We start from the raw sequence: 25,854 nt of genomic DNA, 5'->3' as shown, positions 1-25,854 counted from the left end.
ACCGCGAGTGGAAGCGGTCGCGCGCGCTCAATCGAGGCTCCGGTCGTCATTAAAATTCATTTGCCGCCGATTCACGGTCGCGCTTCACCCGCTTCTTCGTTCTAATCATCTCGACGCGGCGTGGAGTCGGCCGTTCTTCGCGTCGTCGTCGCCGCCGCCGCCGTCGCCGACGACGACGAAGAAGAGGTGCCGATGATCGCGGTGGCCGTACGAGCATCGCAGGCGCGCGTATCGGGCCGACAATGCCGGGGCCCAGCAGGATGATTAATGACGCGCGGGCAGTTCGGGGCCGCGTTAATGAAGCGATGACTCGGCCGACTCGTTAACCATCGTTAACCAGCGCGCCCTTCGCCGCGAGAGCGTGCCGATCGCGCGGCGATCGCCGTGACGTAACGATCCACTATTGCGAGAAATAAGGCGACTCATCGGGACGCGTGCGTGAATACGCTGCGCGGGTTACGCCGCTGCATTACGCGCAAATACTTATCGAACAGAATGTAGATACGGTAAAAATGAAAATTAAGAAGCTTACTCATTTTTTTTTAAACACCTAAATAAAGCTTAAATTGTCCCGTCGTGAAAGAGAAGAATTTTGCATCGAAGCTGGGGCGAAGGCTACATCTCTTTATCTATTTATGTCCTTGAGTCGGGATTAAAGGATGCGATGTCGAAGGGATACACGGCTATGCGGGTACTTTTGAATCCACCTCCGGTAACACCGTTTAATGTCGCGCGGGCGGCTTTATCGCGGTCCCTCGCCTAGCGCTACTCGCATCTCGCTCGCCGCATCTGCATACAATGAATGGCCGATGGAGCTCCCGTGGCACACGGATTCCCCGAACGCAGGAACCGGCATCGCGGGAACACGGTGCCGCGCGGACGGCCTGGCTACGCGACGCCGTCCGTGACTCGGCCGGATTCACGCTGCACGCAGGCTAGGACTTCCCCGCGGGGGGCAAATTAAGTTGTGATTATCTGTCGATGTGATTTAGTCGATTCGCCCGGGACTCGCTCGCTGGAATGGAACGTACGAGGCGGAGGTGGAGGCCTCGAGACGCGGAGGATCATCGGAAGAGGATGACGACGACGACGACGACGACGACGACGACGACGACGATGTCTACGAAGTGAAAAAAAAGAGAAGGAAGAAGATGGAAAGAGAAGAGCGAGAAAGACGTGTTTCTCTCCACCCCTTTCTTCCTCTTCCTCCTCTTCTCCGTCAAGGCAGAAACAAATAGCCATTGTCTGCGGCGTGCAACGGCAGTGCGGGTCCTGAGGAGCATCTATCACCTGCTTATCACGATTATACCACTCGCGCCTCGCCCGTCTCACAGCCTCCAGTGCTCTCTTCTCTCCCTCTCTCTCTCTCTCTCTCTCTCTCTTCTTCCTCATCCTCGCGATGTCTTTCACGATGCGCCTCGACTGCGCCGCGAGTGAGACGTCTTCTCCCTCGGCGCACCTTTTTGTTCGACTTTTGGCTCTGCCAATGACCTCTCCGCGCCTCCGCTCGTGCTCTACCGTGCGGATAAATAATTAGCGGAGGCCCCGCGACTCGGTCTTATCGGCCCCGGCTAGGGTACAGCGGTATCGCGCGTTGTTGCGCGCTCGTACTACACGCGCCTACCGTGCGCGGACGGAACGTCGCCGATAAAATCGCGCCTCACTGCCTTCCTCAAAGTATGTGTAACAAAGTCGATCTCCCGTTGCCACGCGGCCTCGCTCGCCCGCGATCGATCCCGAGATGCGTCGCGGAATTAACTTATCTGCTCCGACGTAACTATCGCTACGCCACGCTACGCGATCGATTTTAAATAAATGATCAGCATACGCGTCCGTGCCGTCCTAGCTTTAGCTCATGGAGATATGTACGCTTGCTTCTCCAGAGATATCGTTTTTAACGGATCGATAAGAATTCTTCCGGTCCGTTTACGATTGTTGAAATATTTGTAACAGCTCGAAAAAATTCGGAAGCGAATAGATATAAAAAGCTACAAATACTAATTTTCACAGATTGTCATGAATTAGCAAGAATATGCGTTTCAGGGAATGTCTTTTATACGTCTGTACATCAAGATAATAAAACGTCTCGGAATGCATTTTAATGCAAGTTGCATATTTATAAAGCGCAATTCCCGACTTCTCGACGACCATCGGCTCTCGATATGTGCAGTATTCGGCCATGTGTCGCCGGAGTAAGATGTCTACGTCCCGCCAAGGACACCGGGACACCCGAGCGGGAGAATCTCGAGTATCGGAGTAACCCGATCCCAGACACGGGGATCAGAATCGCGAGTAATCAGACGACACACGATGTCCAGGCGCGGCCGCGAGCGAGCGATCCTGCCGGGGCCGCGCTGGGGCGAGTCCACCTCCGTGAGCTCTTCTTCGGCTACATTACCAACTTGAGCTACGTATAAATATACGCGCGAGAGCCCGCCGATAGCGATCTGCGGCGGCAGGACCATTTGTTGCCGCCGCGTACGTACGTTTGTCCGTGCGTCCGCCGTTGCTGCTGCCACAGCCCGGGCGAGCCTTCGATCGTTCTGCGAGAACGGAAAGGATCGCCCTCGCGATCATCCTACGGCAGCCTCGTTCAGTCTATCGCGACGCGGGGACGTCGGGAAAGAACGCCGAGAGAATAATGGTATCTGATAAGGAGCGTCCCGACGTTTCGAGGCGCGTCATGCTTGCACTCGTCCTTGCGAATGGTGCCATTAGCGCGATTAATCGCCAAATGAAACTTCCACGATCATTTCTCCCCGTTTCGCGCGGCACCGTATTTATTTCCCCTAATCTTTCGGATCTTTTGCGTTTCTCCTCGCAGATGCAGAAGCGGACGCTCGCGGGCGAGCTTTGCTTTGCGGTTTACGACGTGTATTTTCACGAGGCCGAAGAACGTCACGTGGCGGCGCGGCCGCGGAACCGTTAAGTTTTCAAAACAAAAGGTAATTTGTTCGCCGAACACGTTCCTAAAGAGACCATAGCCACAACGGTACCGGCGAGATCTTGCCGCGGGATAGGATCGCATAACACGCCCGGGGTCCGTCACAGTGGGTCTCTGGGTTCTGGATCGTTCCGAAACTACTTCGTGGAAGCCGTATCTCGACGGAGACATCTGGATCGAGAAAAAGGGCGTCTTACCTGCCCTGAGAGAAGTTTCTTTCCCTCCTGAGTCTTCGGCTCAGAATTTAAATATTAAAATTATTTTGACCAAAGCTATCTTTGACAGTACAGTTTATATTAATTAAAAAAAAATATATTCTAGAGAATTTTTAATAAATTTATTATTATTTCCATAAAATACTTTTTAATGGATAATTTAACGCAATAAATCCAGCAGTTGATGCATTTTTGCCATGAATTGTTTTCCTTCGGTGAGAAAATCGTTGACTATTGAAATAAATTACTGACGTAATTCGTCCAAAGGTCGAGTCGTGGATCAATTTGCATGACTAATGTTCGATACCCATGACAATTCTGATAATGATTAGTTGCCACAGCTGACCTTCGGCTCTATGACCGGCAGGAACGGAAAATTTCGCATTTATCTTAAACGCTTAGGATTTAATGAGGAAGTCCTTGAACTTTAACAGCGCGCGTGTAATAGAATCCCGAGACTTGCAGTAACATCTATTCGTCCGTACGGACATTAAAGCGGGAATCACTATGATTAACGAGACAAAGGTGTTCGATTGTTGCCACAGCGGAGTATCTCGGTAATTATCGATTACTAACATTTTTGCGAGCGCGTAGTCGATGATAATTGGGAGTTTGATCCTTCACCACGTGATCGTTTATTATAAGTGTGCGTTCCATCTCCGCTAAATAGTTGATAGATATAATTTATTGATAGGGTATTGCGAAAGGAGAAAATAGTAGCTTTCTTCAACGATATATAGTATCTTAACCAGGGGAAAATAATGGTCTGAATATTTTTTTATCCTTTTTCAATAAGCCGCGGATTATATACTGAGGCGCGGGGTATTTTAAAATCACGCTTAATTTTAATAAGACTCTTTCATCGATTTGAAGCCCGAGACTGCCGGGATATTTCATACGAATGTGAGAGAGGTGAATTTATGCAACTGTATGTCGATCCGTTAATTCGGCCATCCTACCCACGTCATTATTTTTAATAAACACGGTGTCAGGGGAGATAAATGCTCTTTTGCTCTTTTCGGCGGCGTACAATGAGACCGCCGGCTTACGGCCGAGCCGCCTTACGCGTTGACCCTAACGAGTTAAGTGGGATTCATACTGACGTTGCGTTATCGCCGCCGAAAGGAAGCCGACGTTGATTTTGGAGGAATTAATGAACTCGACGATAGAGACGCGCATCTCGCGATGTAACTTTTTCTAAAGACAGGCATTGTACTTCAAGTACGAGATATCACATGGAAATAAATACATAATTTCAATCATAATTAAGTTCACAACAACTTATTTTAATGTTAAATAAATTTAATAATAGCAAAGATAACAAGAGCTTTAGAATTGATGTACTATTGCACACTTCATATAAATCAAGGGAATACTCGTATCCTGAAGAAGAAATTTATGCGACGCGCAAGGAGGGACGCTTCGCCTACGACAACGCGGCGACTACTCTCGTGTTCGCGGTGCGTTCATTCTCTCGCGGCCAACTCGCTGTCATCGTAACGACCGCGACGACGATCTCGAAGGGCAGCGGCGGGCAATAACAACAGCGGGATTAAACTCACAGCGACGGCCGTTCGTCAGGATCCGCGCGCATAAGTGGGCACTTACGAGCACTACGCCCCATTGACATCGCTAACGGCCGCAGAATCCTGGAACGGTCGTCCTACGAGACATGGTAAGCGCGCATCGCGTCGGAGAAGAGTGCACACGAGAGTTTGCGGAAAGATACGGAAGAAGAAGAAAAATATACTTTTCTTGGCGCAATTCGATTACTTTCCTCACGCCAAACTGGACAGCATTGACTCGGAAAGAAAGAAAATGTTGAAAAACAGCCAAGTGAATCTTATCTTGTTTCGCGCATCGCTTCAAGAAAATAAAAAAACCTTGCAACAAATATACATCAAACACAGATCAGTAATTACAAATTTAGAGAGTTAAAATATATTTTGGCGTGCAGTGCAAACTTTTCCGCCGCCAATTGAAGTAGTTTGAAAATCTCGAGACGCGTGAGCGTCAAGAATAAACCGATATACTTTCATTAAAAATGCAAAAAAAAATAATTTCCATTCTAAGACATTTGCTATAAAAATAAAAATTTGATTATCAAAATGCTGCTGGATTAAGCGCGAGATTTCTTCGTCTGAGATAAAATCATCCTCGGTAAAATCTAACATCGCTTTTCGCGCCGCCTTTCACGCAGAAGTGAATAATACTGCCGCGGGTGAAATCGTTTGTGCAGTTTCCTGCTGCTTCAACATGCAATAGTAATTGTAATCCTACCTTTAACTGCAATCTCTCCTCCACGTCTCAGACGCCCCGAAGATCCTGAAACAACGAATATGTTCGCTGTTAGATAACAAAGGCGTGATTTATTAATCAGACGTATAATAAACAGCACGCGAACATAATGATGGACAATAGCGCGTATTTTGCAATTCTCGCACGCATTAAATTTAATTAGTGTCTAAGAACTCTTTATTACATCGGTTAGATAAACTGTTATAAAGTTTAATAATGTTTTAAATTGAATTATTATTTCAGAACGATAGTTAACGAGTCTCAGAGGAAACTTCTTTCTGCGGCGCACAAAAACGGCACGGAAGTCGTGAAGCTCTTTAAAATTTTGAATGACAAAGGACAGTCTGGCATCGTCCTATTGAAACACCAAGCGAAAGTGTTTTATGGAAAAGACAAAGTGGATTGAATGGTGTGATTGGAGGATGCGCCACGTCAAACTGTCACAAAAACGTTATGAGGTGTGACAGGATCGTCAGCAAACTGACGAAATTGCAGCACATTGCAGTATTTGAGAGTACGAAAAACGTATTATTTCGCGCGCAGCTCGTTACACTGTACACATCTGACATCCCGAACGTGTTAAAAAACATGCAACTTTGTGTAATATCCGGAAGTCGTAAGTTTTGTCACGCCACAAAAAGCGTAAGTGAGCAGCCCGTTCGTCGCTGCTTCTTCGTTTCAGTGAAAAATAACGTCAGTTTTAGAATTTATTGATGCGTGACAATGAAGTCCGTGGTTATCCACTTAACTTCTACGAAGAATAAATTGATTAATCACTATCATTATTGCGTACCCATCTGTCGCGTATATTATTTCTTTGTATGTTAAATTAATTTAATATATTGTATTTTTTATAATGCGCGCCGTATTGTTCACATTTGCATTCCAAATTTAGCGCAAAATGTAGAAAAATAAATAATATTCGAGCTAAAAAAAATATTACGTAAAAGCTTTCAAAATAATTTGAGAAATATATTTAAACTGGAGGAAGGCAAAGCTTGTACAGTTGGCTAACACAATTAACCCGACGATATAATCGCCGACAGTAAGATGCATTACGCGACATAATGCGATTTAATATGAAGCGGAACGAGGGGACACGGCAGAGCGTGATGGTTCGAAGGTGGCAAGGTAGCCGAACGAGTCATTAACCAGCCGCGGCTCTAATGAATTCCGTCTCACTAGAGTGAATCGCTGTGCGCCACGATAGAGAGAAGGAGAGAAGGAGGGCTCCGTCTCTTCCTCCCGCGCGCAGGAATCCTCCACCTTTCTCGTTAATAAAAGCTAAGATGGCGAACGGCGGGGGGTCGGCGAGGCAGCGCAGCCCCCCGCGGCTTTGACGGCTCTATCCCCCGTTCTCTCGTTAGAGTTTAGGAGAATGTTACCGGCGATCCCGGCGCGTCGGCGGCGGGAAGGAGACGCACGAGCTACGAACGGCTCCCGTGGCGCGATGCACGTCGTTGCGGCACGTCACTATCGCGCGCCTAAACACACCTCGTGCATCATTCCGCCGATGCTCCTTTGTTTTCCGACGCGTTCTCCCCGCCGCGGCGCACCACCGATAATCCGTCCGATAAACGCCCCTATATCTCCGGTCTCGCTTGAATTAGTTCATCCGTGCCAGCGGTGCTGCGAGAGTCCGTGTTTTTTTTTCACCCATTTCTTTCAGACACTTGTCGATCGAAAACGCGATCGCGTAAGCGATGCGATGTTTCGAGAGAACGAAGGAGCAATATTATGTACAAAAATATTTTTTTATAATAAAATTCTGTTTAATTTTGCTTGCACATGCGGTGAAAATTCTATGAGAGAGAGAGAGAGAGAGAGAGAGAGAGAGTAGAAACATTATGCATCGATACGCTAACCGAGCTGGCGGGATAACTCACACATCCTCTCTCTTCTGGATGGCTCCTGTGGCGCTGCACGTGATGCAAGACGTTGCTATTACGCGCGTTCAAACGATGTGCCCGTCGGCGCTGCGATGCTTCTTTGTTCCCCGTTGTAATTATATTACTCGCGAGTTAATGTAATCCAGGAACACAGATACTGATTGAGTTGATACCGCTGTGCGCGCTGCTGCTTTATGCCGCGCCCGTGGCGAAGTATAAAGTTTCATATCATATCAATCACGCGGGGCGCAGGGAGGATATTATTACACTTACACCGGTCTCGAATACGGAAGAGATGTTGTTTCAGTTTCTCCAACAATTTCACCTCTCAATGCGCATTAAGCCATTGATTCGCAGTTGATTTAAGATGTAATTGAAAAATTATTCAATTATATATAATAAAAGAATTTCACATGACCCAAAAATTTCAGAAAAAATAATTTTATCAATATTTATATAAAACTTTGGTTACAAATTAAATCGTTAATTAGCAATCTAAAATTTATATTAAAAAATTTTTTTCGTTTAGTTTAATTTTCTATATAATTTTTTTTCAAAGTTCTATCCAATTTTCCATCGACATCGAATTTGTTTGCGAAGCACCACGGTACGTGATTCGCTTCAACGTGAAAGCTAAAGAAATCGTAAAACACACGTCTAGCACTGTGCTCTAGCGTCAGCGTTCTCGAAGCTTGCCATTTTACCTGATTATTGCGGCCCCGATAAATCATGCGGCGATGATCATGTAATTCATGTAAATAGCGACGTGGCAAAACGAAGGTAAGGGTGCATTTGCACACGCAACTATCCTTTGCTTAGGCCTCTATTAGTCTGCTCCTCATCGATCTTCTCCGTCCCGCTTCCGTCCCTTCGAAGCCTTATTATCGATCTTCTGCTCTAGCGACGACGTCACGGCGCTGAGCGTCGTAACGACCCGCGCGAGCTGCATTCGCGCCGGAAGCGGAGAAGAAACTTGAAGAACAAAATAGCAGGCGAGAAGGATATATGGGAAGGACAAGAGGGATGTACAGTGAAAAATGAAGGGGAAGAAGGTGGATATCAGAGACGGTGGTCCGATCGTGAGAGTAGGGTAAATTTAATGAAGCCATAAGGAAACAAGAGAGAGAGACGCAAAAACAAGAAAACAAAACGAGAAAAGGTTACGAATGAAGAAGACAGCTGAAAGTGGCGAATGGTTAATCCATCTAGCGGTTTATTCAGAATGTAGAAAAATAGCGGGAGGGCGTGAGAAGAGAAATTAAGCGAATCGAAATAATAATTTCTATTCAACTTACCACATCAGACTCGTCTATTTCACAGCTTAATGCAGAGACGCAAAAAAAAAGAAGCTATAAAATACGCCGACGTGGTCACGGAAGAAAGGTAAATTTGAAGACGTCGAAGGATGCCACAAATTAATGAAGCGTGTTACGAAACCGGCTGAATGAATCAAAATGAATAAGGAACAAGAGGAGTGAAAACAAACGTGAAAAGAATGAAGCGAAACCGGAGGTAGAGAGGAGTGAAATGAAGATGAAGAGGGCGATATCGGAGGTGAATGCGCGGATAGTTAGCTGGGGGGATAAATTCAGCGCGCGAGAAGGCTTACGAACAACAAGCGGAAGACAAGGGAGACGACGAAGAGGAGGCGCGAGGCAGGAAGGGCGCTTTGCCGAGCAAGGGCGAGGGACGCGAGCAGGCGGAGGGTGTTGAAGGAGGTGGATTCGACGTCTTGGGGAGGGTTTACCGTGGCGGGGAAAAGGAGGGTGAAGAGGCGGGAGAGGACACGGGGTCTTCCTATCGCAGATGAGATCAGATCTCGTCTGCTTCTCGCTCGCTCGCCCAGCCGGCCCGCGTCGGGCCCTCTCCGTCGATCGCACGATCTCGAGGCCTCGCGGCCCGATGTTGGTATAGCAAAACACTGTCGGGTGATGAGCGTCATTACCCCCACCTGTGGTCCGGTAGATCGGGAGGGCCGTACGCGGGCAGCCATCTTGGCATGAAATCGCGGACCCCGACGAAAGCCGCGGACGTACGCTGCCGGCCGGCCGGCTGGCAGGACGTCGTCCTGCACGACGATCGCGTGCCGCCCAGACCGTAATTACGATTCATTAATTAAGGCGTGAGCGGCGACCCCGCGCGCCGAGGTCATTCACTTACGTGCCTCTTGTCAAACGCTTTTAATTTTTAATATTACATGACTCCTGTAATCATAATCCGCTAAAACTACCGCTATCTCCTTTCAACTTGCGCTCTGGTATTTCAGGGAAAATATTTAATGGCTTCGGGACGCTCTCTAGTGACACTGTCACGAGAAAGCACTCCGACAGGGACTGAAATACATTTTTATGATAAGAATCAATACGTCTCTCTCGAGCGACACGCGTCGTAAGAAGACATTGAATAACGCTCCATAATTGCTCTGACGTTCGCGACGCCATTTGCAAACACCGCGGATACTATGTAACAGCGCGAATGAAATTTTGTTATTACATGCTGCACGCTACCGTTGCGACGCGAAATGATGGCGTATCAACTTCTGTCATTGCCGCGGACAGCCCCTCATTAGATCGCTGTCACGTGACATATGCCACGCACCGCCTCTTCCTACGTAGTAAGAGTAGTAAGAGAATGAGACGTTGAAATTATTGTTATCGGGACGGCACGTTCGGCGGACAAACGTATTTCTTACTGTACATTAATTTCCGCAATAACTCCTGTGTTTTTTCTTTTTCTGCCAAGTAACGATCGCCCGGGAGCAAGGTATCGTTCCACTTTCGAATCGCGGTATTATTAGTGCGTGACAAAAAAAAATGGAAATCCATTAAACAGGTGAAAAAATTCAATTATGCGTATTATGCGAACGTTTGGTCGCCAATTAATTATAGGATGCCGACATTGCACTATACTTATGTCCCTCCATTTTGTTATTCAACGGGTACGTCATTCATCCTCGCTTAATGATCGTCGCGGCGCTCAGCACGATGATAGTTAACCGATCGTGGTAGATTATTGCGTATTGACATGCGATGTAGCGAGCCGTCGTAAGAAGTTGTGAAACACGCAGGAAAACATCAATTACGTCATCTTAAAAGTCATCAAATTCTAATCTATGTAGTAATATCGTAATGTGATAAAAACCTGTTGTCCTGAATACTTTCATCAATACTCGGACTTTTTGAAATTATTTTAGAATTATTTTTATTACAAAAATAGTTGAGAATCATTTCAACGAAAAAAGTTACGCGCGTTTTCGCTCGTCCGCCATTGACCGCTCGTTGCCGGATGCCGAAGAGTATTTGTTTTACGCTCGCGATGAGCTCTGTCGCCGTTCCTCACCCTCCGTTCGGTTCTCCCCCACTCGCCGCTTCGACGATCTTCCTCCTTTTGTTCTTGTTCCCGTCGGGGAGAAGCCGCACCTCGCGCCTCTCGTTGCTTCATTTGTTTATCGGCCCTCTTTATTACCTGCAATTTGGCGCTCGCTCGCGCGAGGGTAATTTCATATTGGTTTTCTGCCCCGCTGCCCTCCGTCCCCCAAGCCGTCGCTTCTTCACCTCCTCTATTCTCCTGTCTTCGCCTCTTCCTCATCATCTTCTTCTTCTTCTATGGTTCCTCCGCCTTTCTAGTGGGCGCTCAACGAGCCCGGTTACGAGCGCATTCGGCGTCGATTGTTATGCGAGCGAGAAATGTCGTAAGACGACGAGATGAAATAGCGATAGATTGAACGCGGAATATTGTTGTTTGTATTGCGACGATTATCATAAATTCCGTAATGCCTTCGATCGCAGAACGTGATTAGATTTAGTTTTCATGAAATAGGTGTAATTGTGTATGAGGTTTATGCATTAAAAAATATATAAAAAATTTAAACAATAAATTACTCGAATAAATAAGTTTCAAAAAAACACATTACATCTTTGGAAAAGTTCCAAGTCAATTGAAAGAGCAGCCATTATTTCGCATCTATTCAGCGCACAAATGTCGATAGATGTACGTCTTAAGTCATACACCTCCTCGTACAATATTAACATTAATTCCATAGAGATATCAAGTGCGATAAGATCGCGTAATCTCGTCTTCAATATCTCAGCGCTGCGCAGCGTGCCTCTTTGTGCGCGACATTGCTAAGTGCAACGACTCAGGCGCGATTTCAGTCTCTTATCGGGTCCATCGAGGATGATCGGACGCACCAGTCGACGCGATAACGCATGTATAGACGAAGGCACATAAATCCTAGCGAAGCGTGAGGACGAAGATGAAAAATCAATATCATTGGCGCGCGCTTAACGACTGATCCGACGAATAGGGCACCGTGGAATAATGCAAAATGGAGGCGTATATTGGCGCTCGGTACGAGGTGGTTTGTACTCTCGTGCGTCTCGAGGTGATTTAAAACGCTGAGCGTTTCTCTTCACCACGCCCCTCACCCTTTTCCGACCGTGGCGAGGCCCTCGGGCCCGCGTAAAAAAAAGGCGCAAAAGGGCGGCGACTTTCAGCACGAAAAATCGCCATGCCGCGCGCACGACGGCGAGGGAAAGAGCGAGGGAGCGCGGGTGGCGACGGGCGGGGGAGAAGAGCGACGGGGTGGAGGCATGGGGCCCCGGGTAAATGAAGACGCGAGGTAATCGGGGTCCCCGCGCGGCCCGCAAAAATAATTATCCGCTCTGGGCGCGCCGCTGTTTGTTAAAATGTCAGAGGGGAGTGGGTGGAGCGCGTCGAGACGCTCGCCGTGCGTTTCAGGATCTTCCAGCTCGGGTTCCTCGGGGTCTTCCTCTGAGAGAGATGTGCGTACGCGTTCCCCGCAGTCTTTCGCCACGTTGGCGCTGAGAGAGCTGTATTTATAATTGCGTCTTTGTTGAGAAACTCGAACTCTCGAATCAGCCCCGAGAGATGTCTCGCGGTTTGCATCAAACAATTTTAAGTGTTAATTTGTTATTGTATTTATAATCGTGAGATTTTGCCGCGTAGATGGCGGAGAAGCTAATCACATAAATCTTGAATATTAATCTTATCTTTCATGATGTCACTTTCACAACTGCAATCGTATTAATAAATTTTGCAGAAAAAGTTAGTTTGTAATATAAGAACGTGTTACTGTAAGACAGTAATTTCTTAATTGATATTGATGAAGCTTTGAGAACATTTCGCTTGTAGTGTTAAATTGGCTTCATCCGATCTGAGACTTATATAAGGTGCAATTATTGAATTATCGGCAATTCGAGGCATGGAACTTCATCGTGAACATCTCACCCAATACACTCCGACGATTATAAATACAAACTTAGGAGAGCCGAGCTCTCTCCACGCCGACGCTCAACTTATAGTTTAATTTACGCTCGCGGCTCCTAAGAAACTCTTTGTCTACGGCGTTCAACACGGTAGAGTGGCGTCCGCACCGTAAATCGATGCGTAGGCGCGCGAGATTGCGGCAGCGATTCCGCCGGTTTATCTCGGCGCGAAGGGCGTGCTTTGGAATAGCCATTCTTCCCCGATCTTTCCGCATCGCGTAATTGTGAGGGTACGTCAAATTATGCGCGAATCCTCTTTTTGTAACACGGACAGATTAACGCGGCGGAATTATACTATGCTTCATTCACACGATTACTCCTCTCTTCGTCGCGTGCAAACGTCGGATCATAAATTATAAAATTTCGTGCAATTTTCTATTTTTCTTCAAACATTCTTTTCTCTAATAATTTTGTCGATTAAATGTTTCTTTACATATTTTAACTACAAAATTTTTATATTTATGAACAAATATTACAAACAGGTTATTTTAAAATAATTGCAAGTACCAGCATGATTCTTCCAAATTAATCCAGATCGCTCACAATAATTTATATTACAGGAATTTTCAAATTTCTTTTTCTAATAAACTCTTCCTTTTCATCTCAAACACATAATCACAAGGTACTTCATATCACGTGCGTCGTTTTACGCAATTAAATCGTCGTATCTCGAGAACGACACGTTTCATCTTTCTCCAAAAAAAGAGTTAATAACACATAATGATATTTCTATCGAAACCCGCGCCTTCGCGCTTCGCTTTCGAAGTTAAGATTTATCTTTTCCCGACCCGTCAATCACCGACACGTTAGAGACACGATAGCCTGCCAATTATAGTAATAACTCATCGTTGCGGATGATATCTCCGATAAAAAAAAAGAGAAAGAAAAGGAAAACAGATCTAACAAACACCAAATTTTTCTGTCAAAGCAGCCTATTGAGTCTCTGTCACACAAGGAAGTGTGTAAGATTATCCTTTAGTATCAAATAATATATCAAATCCTCTATAAGACCCTGGTATTTAAAGTTCCGAAAAGGTCCTAGAAAGAAAGAGAAAGGAAAACAGAAAAGAACTGTCAAACAAACTTTCTTTAAGATTTCTAAGATTGAGACTTTCAGGCTTAAAGAGCTTAAAGGCGGGAAATATTACTGAAATAACCATAATAATTTTTTTTTCAACAACCACATGAATGGTTGGTGGACATGGTGAAGAAAGACGAGTGAATAGCCTATAACAAATCTTTATTAGAGTTCAACAAATTTTGGAAATAGCCATTATGCCGCTGTTTATTCTTTTGAAAAGAAAATAGGATGTCTCAGGTAAACAAATATAATATTTGAGAAGAAAAAGGTGAACATTAATCATCACATGTAGTAGATAATATTGGTTGTCGTCACAGTACAAAAGTCATTTTCAAAAGCCACTTGAAAAGCTATAATGCTAAATAAATCAACACAATATTGACACAATGTTGTATCTCCTATCAGAAAACATAATCAATTTTGTTCCTGACACGATTTCTAACACTGCTGTTTTAACTATAAAACAAGATGTAGTCGAAACATGTGTTGTATTCTTGTAGTCGGACAATAAAATTCTTCCTATACAAACATATTCAATTCGGAAATATTTTAGGAAAGAAAGGAAATCCTGGATCAAACAGGATGTTTAGAGAGAAGTTACAAAGACCGGAAGAATGTATTGTACAATAGCGATTATTTTTGACGAGCTCGGGACAACATAAGTTCGAGAAAATATTATTTTATGACATTTATCATAATCAAGGTATTATGCTCTCATTTATTATAACATATATTATAAAAATAAAATATATTACATTTTTCCACTATAATTTGGCACACTATGCGAGTAATCAAGGCATAATAAAAAGCGTGAAAGCTGAAAATTCATTTACTTTTAGCTACGCATGAAAGCAGAAATACTTTTTTCTATATCTTTTCTTTATCCTTAATCAAAGACATTTCAGCCTTGCTCGGAAAGAGATAAGATATGTTTAGATCATCATAAAACCTATCTCTTGTGTGGACAATTCAACGGGTCTATCAAGAGGTCCTACGAAACGCGATTACGCCGAATATGTTAATCGCGGGTGCAGCTGTCCCATTTGTTGCCCTGCGCGTGTTTTCACAGAATTTCAGTCTTAAATACGAGATGTTCCAATGTGTGTTCACGGTGGAATGAGATCGTAAAAAGGGCGCTTACGAGTCGCCGCCCTCGATCGAAAACGCGATGTAGCGGTTTTTATAGTGAGAAGCCAGACGACAGAGAAAGAAAGAAAGAGAGAAAGTGAGAGATCGGAAGGTCCCGATTCTGTTCGGTGTCCAAGACGGTGCTACGTTAGCGCCGATTTATAGCCGGCGGATTTGCGCGACAAATTTTACTGCGAGCTTTCGCGGATGCCTCCTGTATAAGGCGAGATACAAGCTGTTTCTCCTTTTCTCACGCTTTCCCGCACCCTCTTCTCTCTTTTAAACGACCGACGAATTAATTCAACGCCGTGTTAAATTTATGAACCGCAGGTCTAACAAATTTATCTCGGCGACTAATAGCGTGTATTTCTTATTTATTATATTATTTATTATCAGAGAGAGAAATGCAATCTCTTTAAAATAAAAGCAGACCACTATTCATCTTCAATCGTTTATAATTCAAAAATTATGGCATGATAATTTTATTAATAAAAGCCGCTATTAGAATAAAAATCGGAAGTTGTGGAGCATATCTCGTTCGCATCGCTTAAGTACTCGCGCGAGGACAAAAATAATGGAAGTTTACGGCAAGATAATCCAATTAGAAATTGCTACGAAAATTGCCGATTTCCCTATCATCGTCCGCGAAATTATCTTGCCCGCGCGCTCCCATTTAAATACGACAGGAACGGAGATAAGATAATCGGCGATCGGACGATCGCGCCCATCGACTGGCTTTCCTCAATTACCCTCGTCCCCGCCCGGGGCGGGCATGGCAGCCGCGATATCTCGGCGTTTACGCCGTTTTTCCCTAATTCGACGTAACCTCGGAATAAATTGGATAAATTGACGCTAAAGCGAAAACACCGGTCGTTTAAGGGGCACTTGGTGCGCATCGGCGTCGGTTAACGACGCGACGACGATCCTCGTGCGATCGACTTGCGAGCGAGGGAGCGAGCGAGCGAGCGGGCGGGAGAGAAAGGGGAAGACGACGTTCACGTGAAAGCAGCGATGAACTGACATTGTGTGTGCATGTGCACACCTAACATCGACTGTATACACACCGATCCGGGCCGGCAGGCCGGCCGGTGCAACGATGCACCATGATTACAAGCGAGAGTCGGTGCTTACGTTGGTAATATTAATGTCTCGAAGGGATCCTTTACAACCTCATACCCATCAGTCGCACGCACCGTCGCTCCCTAACCAAGTTAAATAATACATACCTGGATGCGCGGCGGCCAGTGGCTCTCAGTTGGATTTCGATCGCAAAAAAAGCCGACGACAGCCGCGTGAGAATCTGTGACACAGAAAATCGCCGATATTCGGAAAGCGCATTGGCGGCATACGACTGATCTAGCCAGTCAGGCCAGATTTAAATAACTGTGAAAGGATTTAGATTCGCAGATTAGGATTGTCGTTAAATAAGACAAATTCTATTGTGCCCGCAACAAATATCGGCTTTCCGAAAGCGTGTAATCTTGATTAGATAAATAAATAAGATTAAATAAATAAATAAAATAAGCAGAGATAAGAAGCAAAGATTAAATTCAAAAGGAATGAACCGGATATGTCAAATGTCTAGAATAAAATGTCATGTAGAGCTTATAATTCTCATCGCTCATGATTCTTAGTTTATGTAGGCAGAAAAAGGTTTTCCTCTTCTCGAGAGTTTACTTTTTGAATCAATCAATGGGAGCGTAAGCGCACAATTACGTTGCAAATACTTTAATGGTGCGTCATTAAAGTGCCTCAAACAAATATAATTATTATCCATCCAAAACACACGCTACGTAATATATATGCACGTGCGATCGGGGGGGCATGCTGATGGCGGTCATTAAAGTCGATCGATTCGCTTATCGTCCCATTCGATTCGATGGGCGAACGGGTATTCGGAAGCGCGAGCGCGTCGCGGACCGCTATTAGATAGAAGACGACGCTAACCAGCCGAGGAAACTGGAAGTCCGTGGATGCAGCAGGTGCAGGCCGGACATAATTTCGGGATATGAGCACCTTTCGGCCGCGAATGGGGTACCGCGCCGCCGGGGCCCCATGAATCACACCCTCGTTAACCTACACGCGTTCTCGCTTTCTCTCTCTATCCCACTTCTCGCCAGAATCAGTCCGTCTTTCTCCTGATCACCCGCCACCTCGGGACGCCGATGCTCTCTTCGTTTCGTGTCTTCGTGTTTCTGCGCGTTCTCCCTCTTCCCCCTTCCCTTTCCTTTCCTTCACGTCTGTTTGTCTTCCCCCCTTTGCCTCTTTCTTGGCCCAACACTCTGAAGCCTCGAGGTTACGACCCGGCAACACCTCCGCATTCGAACAATTCGCTACGAAATCGCTCCAATTAACTGCACAGCTACAATGTTAGACTTGCTTGTTTTTCTCGCCTGTGCCTCAAATTGTAGATTTCCGCTTGAACGATCTCTTTTCGCGATTTCTGGTTGCTCCGTGAAGATTGCCTCTTGTTGGGTAATTTTTATAGGAATAAAACTAGGAGTTTTCTGTTCAATCTACAAGTGAATTTATTTAAAGAATAATTATAGAGTAAATTATGTAAGAATTTCTCTTACAAGTTATAATGTTGTTTTACGAAAATTTTTCAGATTTTCTTTAACTTCTTCTGAATTTGATTAACTTTTTATTACGTCAATATAATTATTATGATTACATTTACTATTTACAAATGAGCCTGATTAAGATGATAAAAACAAATAGAGAAAACTCTCATTTACGCGATGAGAGATATTTTCGAATAATCCCGGGATTTATTTGATGAGTCGGTTGATCGTTAATTAATTGGCATATTGCGCGGCATCTGCTTTAATGAGTTTAATACCTCACTAATTATCGGTAGCGGTGGATTTTTACGAGCGCTAAATGCTCGTCTAAACGATCGTTGTAAATCATAGTCTAATTGGCCGACGAAAAAAAGTACATCGTGGTCCCAAAAGGTGCATACGGGACGGGACGAGACGGAGAGGAGAGAAAATTATGCGGGGACGAAATTCCCTGTGCTCTCGAGTGTTCCAGGACATTAATGGTGTCCCTGCGTTTCGATAAATTAAGATTTACTCGATTGTCGGAACGATGTCATGCAACCCGCGTATCTGAAAGAGAAGAAATTTTACCGACACGCCTAGCTATTGAACATAATTGAAATGTTGAACGATATAGATCTAAATAGAGGAGAAAGAGATTTTCAGAAGATAAGAGAGAGAGAAACGAAACTTAAAAATACGACACGATCTTGTCAGATACTATCACGATGAGCCCGACACGAAATTCAGCCGAGAATCCGAAAATAAAAGATACTGCCGTAATTACGAGACGCCCATAGTGTAAATCTATGCATCGCTATCGTTTGCGTGACTCTTTTCAGCTGGGCTTTCCGGTTTAGTCGCTCTCTCGCGATGATGTATCTTCCCGCGGCGAGCACTCGTCCGTGCTCGAAACGACGCCCCCTCTAATTAACCAGCGTGCTGGCGGATTTTTCGACGCGTAAACACGCTCGCGGACCCGCCGTCGCGTCGCGGAGCAGGAGGGATTAAGAGGCGAAGGGACCCGTGAAGAAAATCCATTTGTCCGGCGATGACGAGGCTGCCGGCCTCGTAACGATCCCTCCCGTACGCTCGTTTTGGCGGTCGATTGAAAAGTCAGCGGCTGACTAATGGACGCGAGCTAATTGCCAACAAAGGCAAATCAATCTCCATCGCCGCGCGCAGCGCGGGCTAGTTGAGTCGTCGTCGCTCCGTCGACGATGTGTAAAGCGTTAAACGGCTCGCGATCGCCTCCCGGACGCGCTGACAGGTACCTTGAGCAATGGCGTAAAGCTCCGTCATAACTTAGGATATAATTATACATATCGCATGAACGAGAGATGCTCTTTCTTTATGCTTCCACCAGCGTTTTAACCAGTAAAATATCAAAGTGTCTAAAGAAAACGCAGGTGAATTGGATTTGTGGGCAGAACGGATCGTTTTCAAATATTTTATAATACTTTTCGCAATCGATCCAGTTCACCTGCGCCTGCCATAATTTATACGATAAATGCAGATAAATAAAATCAATTTTTTAAAATATTATAAAATATTTCGATTAATTCGCATTTATTTTATTTAAATATCACTGAAATACTTTGAATGTTGGATATCACTAAAAATTTTGATGAAACTTTTTTGGTAACGTTTTTAGAATTTATATTAGGCCTAATGTGATCATTGTGTGACTGGCTACAGGTGTAAACAGGTGCCTAGCTCTTTAATTGAAGTCGAATGAGCGCTGAGCATGGGAACTCACAGAAGATGATGGCGAGGTGCAGAAGAAGAAGCGTCGTAAAGAAGAAGGGGGGACAAAGATGAGATTTTATAGGACGTAGATGAAGGAGAGGAGGAGAAGCGAGGGATCTAGGAAGAGTGAAAGAACGGTAGAAAGGGAGAGACAAGGTAGAGAAGCAGGCAAACGATGAGTTTACTTTTTGCCGGACTCTAATTAGAGGCCAATTATATCGAGCAGGCGTTTGCCTCCACACAATGAACCGCGCGTTTAGTATCGATGTAGCCGGCCGATTAACTCCTATTTGTTGCACGTTTTGTTCCCTCCCGGGGTTTTCGGGGCCCGCCGTTGAATAAATACGACCTAAGGGTGCCTGCACACTGACGTGACGTTTACGTGAATGATTTAAACGACGATTAGTATGAAATATGCGAATTTAATAGCGTGCAATATTGTTGAGTCAAATATTTCGCAAAATTGCTTCGTAACATTAAATACGTCTAACATTTTTTGTAATTGAAAACTGCAGAAACATAATTATATACTTTTCGCAATTGTCATATTTTAATATAAAAATAATATCATTGAAAAAACACGGACAGAATCTCTATTAATTTTCACAATTACAGACTTCAAAATATATCATGTTACGCGGCGATAATAAATGCGGAGGTAAACGCGATTAATACATACAGTGGCACGTCGTAAATCTGAAAAATATCCCAACATTAAATGCCTTTACGGCCGTGGTGTATAAAGAGGCCGTCGCTTATGGGGATTTTTCACGCGGCCGCGGTTACGCCATCCATATTTCCTCGCGTTTGTCCGAGGGCATTCGCCAGACGGCCGGCTACACCCGCGGTAAACCATATATCCACGGTAATGCGGAGACGGTAGGGCACGTCCAAAACGAGCAAGGCGGGAAAATGCGTATAAATATGTACAAAGAAACGACGGAAGAGAGGGACCGTTAATCGGGCAACCTGCTTATTGAGCCAATTATAAGAACGTGGACAAATTCAAGCGGCTAATCAGCTTACGGGTATTATAATGCCGCTGGTAGCTGCAGGGGTCTGCGTGGGATCTGATAAAGTCCCTCTTATTTATTATGTACACCCCGTACATTCGTGGCCCGCGTATGTGCGCTCGGGATGCGCGCTATGTATGCGCGTTCACTCGTCCGGACCCACTTCGGTATGTCCACGTGTGCGAGAGAGCCACCGTGCGGAAGAGCCACTGACGGATTGCCAAGTGGGAATTTCGAATTATTAATCTCAAGCGGCATGTAAAATTTCACAGATTGTTACATAGTCGCTAAAAGATAAAACAATTGTATATTGACTGACATATCTAATGTCTTTCCCAATCTGAGTTAAATTTCTTTGCATTAGTGTTTGTAAAAAGCTGTGAAAGATATTTCATGCACAAATGTTTATTTCACTTATATTTTACAATTGAATTATTTTCCCTGAATTTCAACGGCGTACTATATATCTTTTTTTTTTATTGCAAAAATAGTCGAGTATATCGCGATCGAGATTACGCGGGGGCTTATGCGCGATGTCATAATCCGGCACTGGGAGTACGCGTTCCAGAGAGAGGTTACCTGGCGCATCCCACACGGCCGGTTCATATACCACGAGAGCCACCGTATATATATCTATATCTATATATATATATATATATATATATATATATAATACAGATTTCATATGCTAATTCCTTGATTAACAATGCCGGGACGGAGCGTTTCATCATCCCGCGTTACCACCGACGTCTTAATACCGTGGATTTACATGCTAATTCGCCGAAGGACGGCGCGTCTCGCTCTCGCCTCCTCCGCAACGGGGAACGTGTCCGGCTCGCAGCATCCGGAACGGCGGGCGGAACGCGTCCGAGCGTTTATCTCACGGCGCATTATACGGTGCGCGCGAGCGTCGGGAAACGGCCGATTATTTCTTGTCGCCGGTGCCGATGTAACAAAGTTACTGTGGAACACGCCGCGTAATCTCACGATCTTTTAGCGTAATCGATTTGCACGCCGCTTCGTCGCGGATTACGCCGGTCAGTGATAGATCGGCTGTTACGCGCTTTCCTCGATTACCAGCGAGCAAATCGAATTCTCAGGTAGACGAAAGATAATGTACGTGATTGAGACAAAAAGTAAATGAGATGATTTTATCTAAATATGTTTACAAAACGTGAGAAATTGTTTCTAAATTTTTTAATCGAATCTTTGTCGATGCCTTCAATTGTTTAGCGTTGAAGCTGTTTTTAGATTTATGCTTTCATGATTGTGTAGGTACAAATATTTATTTCAGGCTTTTCAAATATATTTATATCCTAATCGCGATGTGTCTCGTAGATAAAAGAATGATTATTTGAAGAAATTTCTCTCGCAACTTTTTCCACACGTACAAGACGTATTTTTTATGGTGATAATTTTTCAGCCCGTCTCCGCCCCTGCATGGAGCGAGTAACGGTGAACGGGCTTAATGTTGAATTAATTCCGGTGCCGCGCGCGGGAGCGATAAGGGTGCGTTGGCGCGCACCTACCGAGGGCACAGGCCAATCAAATTCCCATGATTCCGAATTAGCAGATGCTTTCGCCAGATCGAATGGGCGCCCCGTGGCGACCCTCGAGAAGAAACCCCGTGGAATGCGCGCCCGGCCTTAAGATATTCACGACAACTATATTAGCCGCCACAGATAGGATCGGCATCATACTGCGCCAACGACACGGACTCACGGCTAACCCCAGAAGAACGAGCCGGCCCACGCCGCAGCATCTTTTCTTTCTTTCTCCGCGCCACCTCCTGAGGCCCCTACGAATTGTGCGAATATATACGAAAGCGAAGTCTTTGGCATATTAGTCATTGTCGGTTATTTTCAATACGGGCTCACCGAGATCGCTCTTGTCTCAATGCACAGATCTTGAAAAATTTCTATAGCTTACATTCTTGTCATTCAAAAAAAAAATCTAACGCATTATTACTTAATAAAATTGAACAAAGTAGGTATATTTAAATTAATGACGTCATTCCTAAATTTAATAGAAGATATACGAACAATTTGTTACATTTATAGTGATATAGTTGAATGAACTCGAAGTTTTGAGTAAATTATTAAATTCGTTTCTCGTTTGATTGAAATAATCTCGCGCAACACTCGTAATTTCTTCCACGGACGTAATTACGTCGTGTTATAAATATCGGTGCCATTGGTGCCTGCTAAATTTCATGCTGCGTGCTGATAACGATTGCCGAGTCCCGGGACCGTGAGCCTGACTCGACGGGAATGAGCGTCGAGATCGGACGAGCCGATTTCGCGAGGCGAATTCACTGAGACATTTTTCGCATTTCGTGGAGGACCGCGGACACGTGTTGCCGACACCGCCGCCTCGGTTTTATTGGGATTCGCGAAATTTCTCCGATCGGCGGAACGGCCGCGCGCGTTCCCGAGGGGCCTGAAAAATGCGATCCGTGCCCGGATAGGCGAAGCCACGAGGGGAAAAAAAGCCAGGGGAGAAAGATAGGCCGGTGATTAATTTGACGAGCTGACAGATATATAGCAGAGGAATCGTCGGAATTCCCGCGGAGGGAGGAGGGAAACGCATTAGAATCCCGTCGCCGATCTCGCTGAAATTAATGTTCGCAAACTGCACGGCGAATGTCACATCTCTTCCTTTAAATCTAAGAGTCGTTCAAATTATCCATCGCAGATTAATGCGTTCATAAATGCCACTGTAATCTGTGTTCATCGACCTTAAATGACCTTTTTATTAAAATTCTAGTGGGCATTTATCGTCTATTAAAAAGAAATTCGAAACGTCCTGTCACGGCAATAAAACGTTCGCCCATAAAACAGAGGAAATCGTTATCGCCGTTGAGATTCCTCACGAAATCTAACGCGGTATGCGATGGCTAATTGTGCGCGCGTTACGAGTGTCAATTGGTATTCCGCGTCACTCAAAGATACTTTATCATACTTCCTCCGCGCGTGACGGCTGCGTTACGCGAGCGATCGTGGAAATCTGACGAAAATCTACGATCGATCAACAATGCGCCGAGACTGATATTGCCTACCCGCGGTGATACATCGCTCTCCGTCGCCGCGGACTTCCGGCTTCTGACGACTCAGCAGAGCCCGTCTCGACTGCACTCGATCGCGCATGCAACGCGCGTAGTGAAAACGGTTGAACGATGCAGACGGTGTCAACGGTAAATGGTTATGACGGGGACGCCTTGAATCTTTGATTTCCATGATGTCACATTACACGGAAACGCTCGTCGTCGACACTCGATCGCGTGTACATGATAATAAAGAGGCCCTGATGGATCGCCGGGCATAAATTGCGACTGCAGCGCGCGGCTTATGAATGACCGTTTAATGATCTTGCGGAGTCGCTTATCAATTCCACTTCTCGTTATTTATATTCCACCAATAAGGATTATACATAAAAATTATATACATATAAATATTATATATAAAAATATAATAAAATTAGCTATTTTAAATGTTTTTTTCAGTCTAATAAAACAGCAAGATAATAGAATGTTTCGAATCTTTTTGAGATAACACGCTAGTTCGCTTCCTACAAAGATAAAAGGGAATCTTATCGTGTGACAACGATAATCTGACATCCTGCAGACATAAAGGATCAGTATTAGACTACTAATTAGATGATAATTGCGTTGAGATAGCGGGACTCTAAATGATTTCGTAATTGTGGACGTGACCATTTCGGACAGATAAAGTTAAAAAAAGATAACGTTGACCAACGGAAAAGCAAGAGCATAAATAATCGATCTAATAATCATGTAATCATAAATAAAAATGAAAATATCCCCAATAAATTAAGAATGACAGAATTATATTTCTTATCGTTAATTTTTTGGACATCGGCCCTGACACGAATATCTTTTACTCAGCGTGGTTCTCGAGTGGTTCTCACTTGCGACCGATCGATCGACGACACGGAGCGGGAAACATCGAAACGACGCTCCGCTGCCGCGAAAGAACGGTGACTTACCAATGGATGATTAATCATGAAACAATGGCCGGTGCCAGCGACGGAAGGCCGGCGATGCGTTGCGAAGTCGCCACCAGCCCGAGCATCGACTGACTACCTGGAAGGCCGCCAATTAATCACGAAACCGCGATGCACGCCGTGTGTACCTAACTCGGCGAAGGACCGAGTTAGGACCGCCATAAACAAAACGCTGCTACAGACGGCTACGGACGCGCCCGAGGCGAGTATCGCCTGAAATATCGTCTGGGTGTGACTGACATCGCTGATGAGCGAACCTGGCAGGAAGGAAGTCTCGCGCGGTGTCGCGAAACGCTGCTCTTCGCGACGGACGGACCGAGAGATGTGACGGTTCAAGATGACTCTTTCCGCGAAACTCCTCACGGCAACATCGCGCGATTTTTCAAACGCCGGACAGACATTTAGATGTCATTAGATCAAAGTAATTGTAAATTCAGTCAATTTAAATTCTGCGCATTCGATAAGTTGGTTGATATTTGCTGAATAATATTCCGTGCGTCGACCGTCGACTTAAATTATATATATTTGTGTTGAGTTCTAAATTTAATATCGCTCTTCGATATTCAATACATCATTATGATAGACATTATATAATTAGAGATAGACATGCCTGATATAAATGTGTGTGCGCCTTTAATCGCGAATGCAGACGATAGCTATCATCATAATGAAATTCGTTATGATACCATTGTGATCCTTGTGACATATATTACATAATTATACATCCAGCTGGCTACAAGCGTACCTCTCTACGCCGCGCGCTTTCATTTGCGAATAGCGCAGCGAGCTATGCATTCTGCGCGCCGTTATCCGGCGCGAGGTATCTCGCCCGCGAAATCCGTCTCACCCGACAAAGTCATCGTCGTCGTCGTTTAAAGGACAAGGGGGTAGAACCCGACGCGTCATGTCGCGGGACTAATGATAAATGAACAATTCCGCGAGATGGTATCGTTAATTGCATGTGGCCGGCAACAATGGTGTGATTGTCTTAGACGATACAGCCTTTTCCGCGAGAGAAGCCTGCCCCCTTCTGCCCTTTTTTCCCTCACCCCGTTACGCCCCCGCTGTCCTCCCCGCCGCAGCCACGTTTCTCTTTTCTCGCCGCGCGACCGTTGTGCCCGCTCGCTCGTGCGTCCGCATGCCTGTCGGTGTGCCATTATGATCGCGTCCGTGTGGCAAGGTGGGCGCCAAACTTTTAAATCGACGCCTCCGCAATCAAATTACAGACCGGGACATGAGACGCGGTGCCCATGCATTATTTATGGATCATAGCCGCGTGCCTCGCGACCGAGTCGATATCTCGTACAACGTAAGGGTCCCGCGATGGGCGGAAAAGGGGGGGATTGACGTAAAGAAGGGGGGGGGGAGGAAAAGAGCCCCGGGAGATAGTTGCGAGAGCATATAGGTGTTGATAATTCGATGGCATTATGGAAATGCTAACGAGATTCCTGAATCGCGCGCGCGGCTCGCTCCCAGCGGAATTAAAGCGCGGGAGGGGGGGAGAAGGGGAGTGACGGAGTTGGCGATTAAGCAAACTTTGCTTCTCGATGCAGCGTGTACGTGCTCGGAAAAAATCGAACCTGCAGAGTGCAGAGTGTGCACTGTATTTTTTTTCCGAAGAGGATTATCGCGTATTCGAGAGATTAATTCCCGACCAGCGCGTGTAACGCGCAGTCTCGTTCG

At 45.3% G+C, this 25,854-nt stretch overlaps 1 long non-coding RNA gene across 2 annotated transcripts in view; it reads right to left on the bottom strand.

Moving 5' to 3' along the window:
- The window catches only part of LOC105672584 (uncharacterized), a 176,994-nt gene that overhangs the window by 78,897 nt on the left and 72,243 nt on the right, over nt 1-25,854 (bottom strand). For both annotated transcript variants that reach the window (XR_001100847.2, XR_010890039.1), the window contains exon 4: nt 5,440-5,484. This is a non-coding gene — a long non-coding RNA (uncharacterized lncRNA). The remainder of the gene's footprint in view (nt 1-5,439; nt 5,485-25,854) is intronic.

The sequence above is a fragment of the Linepithema humile genome, chromosome 4 (assembly GCF_040581485.1).
Source record: "Linepithema humile isolate Giens D197 chromosome 4, Lhum_UNIL_v1.0, whole genome shotgun sequence".
NCBI lineage: Eukaryota > Metazoa > Arthropoda > Insecta > Hymenoptera > Formicidae > Linepithema > Linepithema humile.
Note: the sequence above shows the minus strand (reverse complement) of the source record. Positions and strands in the feature narration are given on the sequence as shown.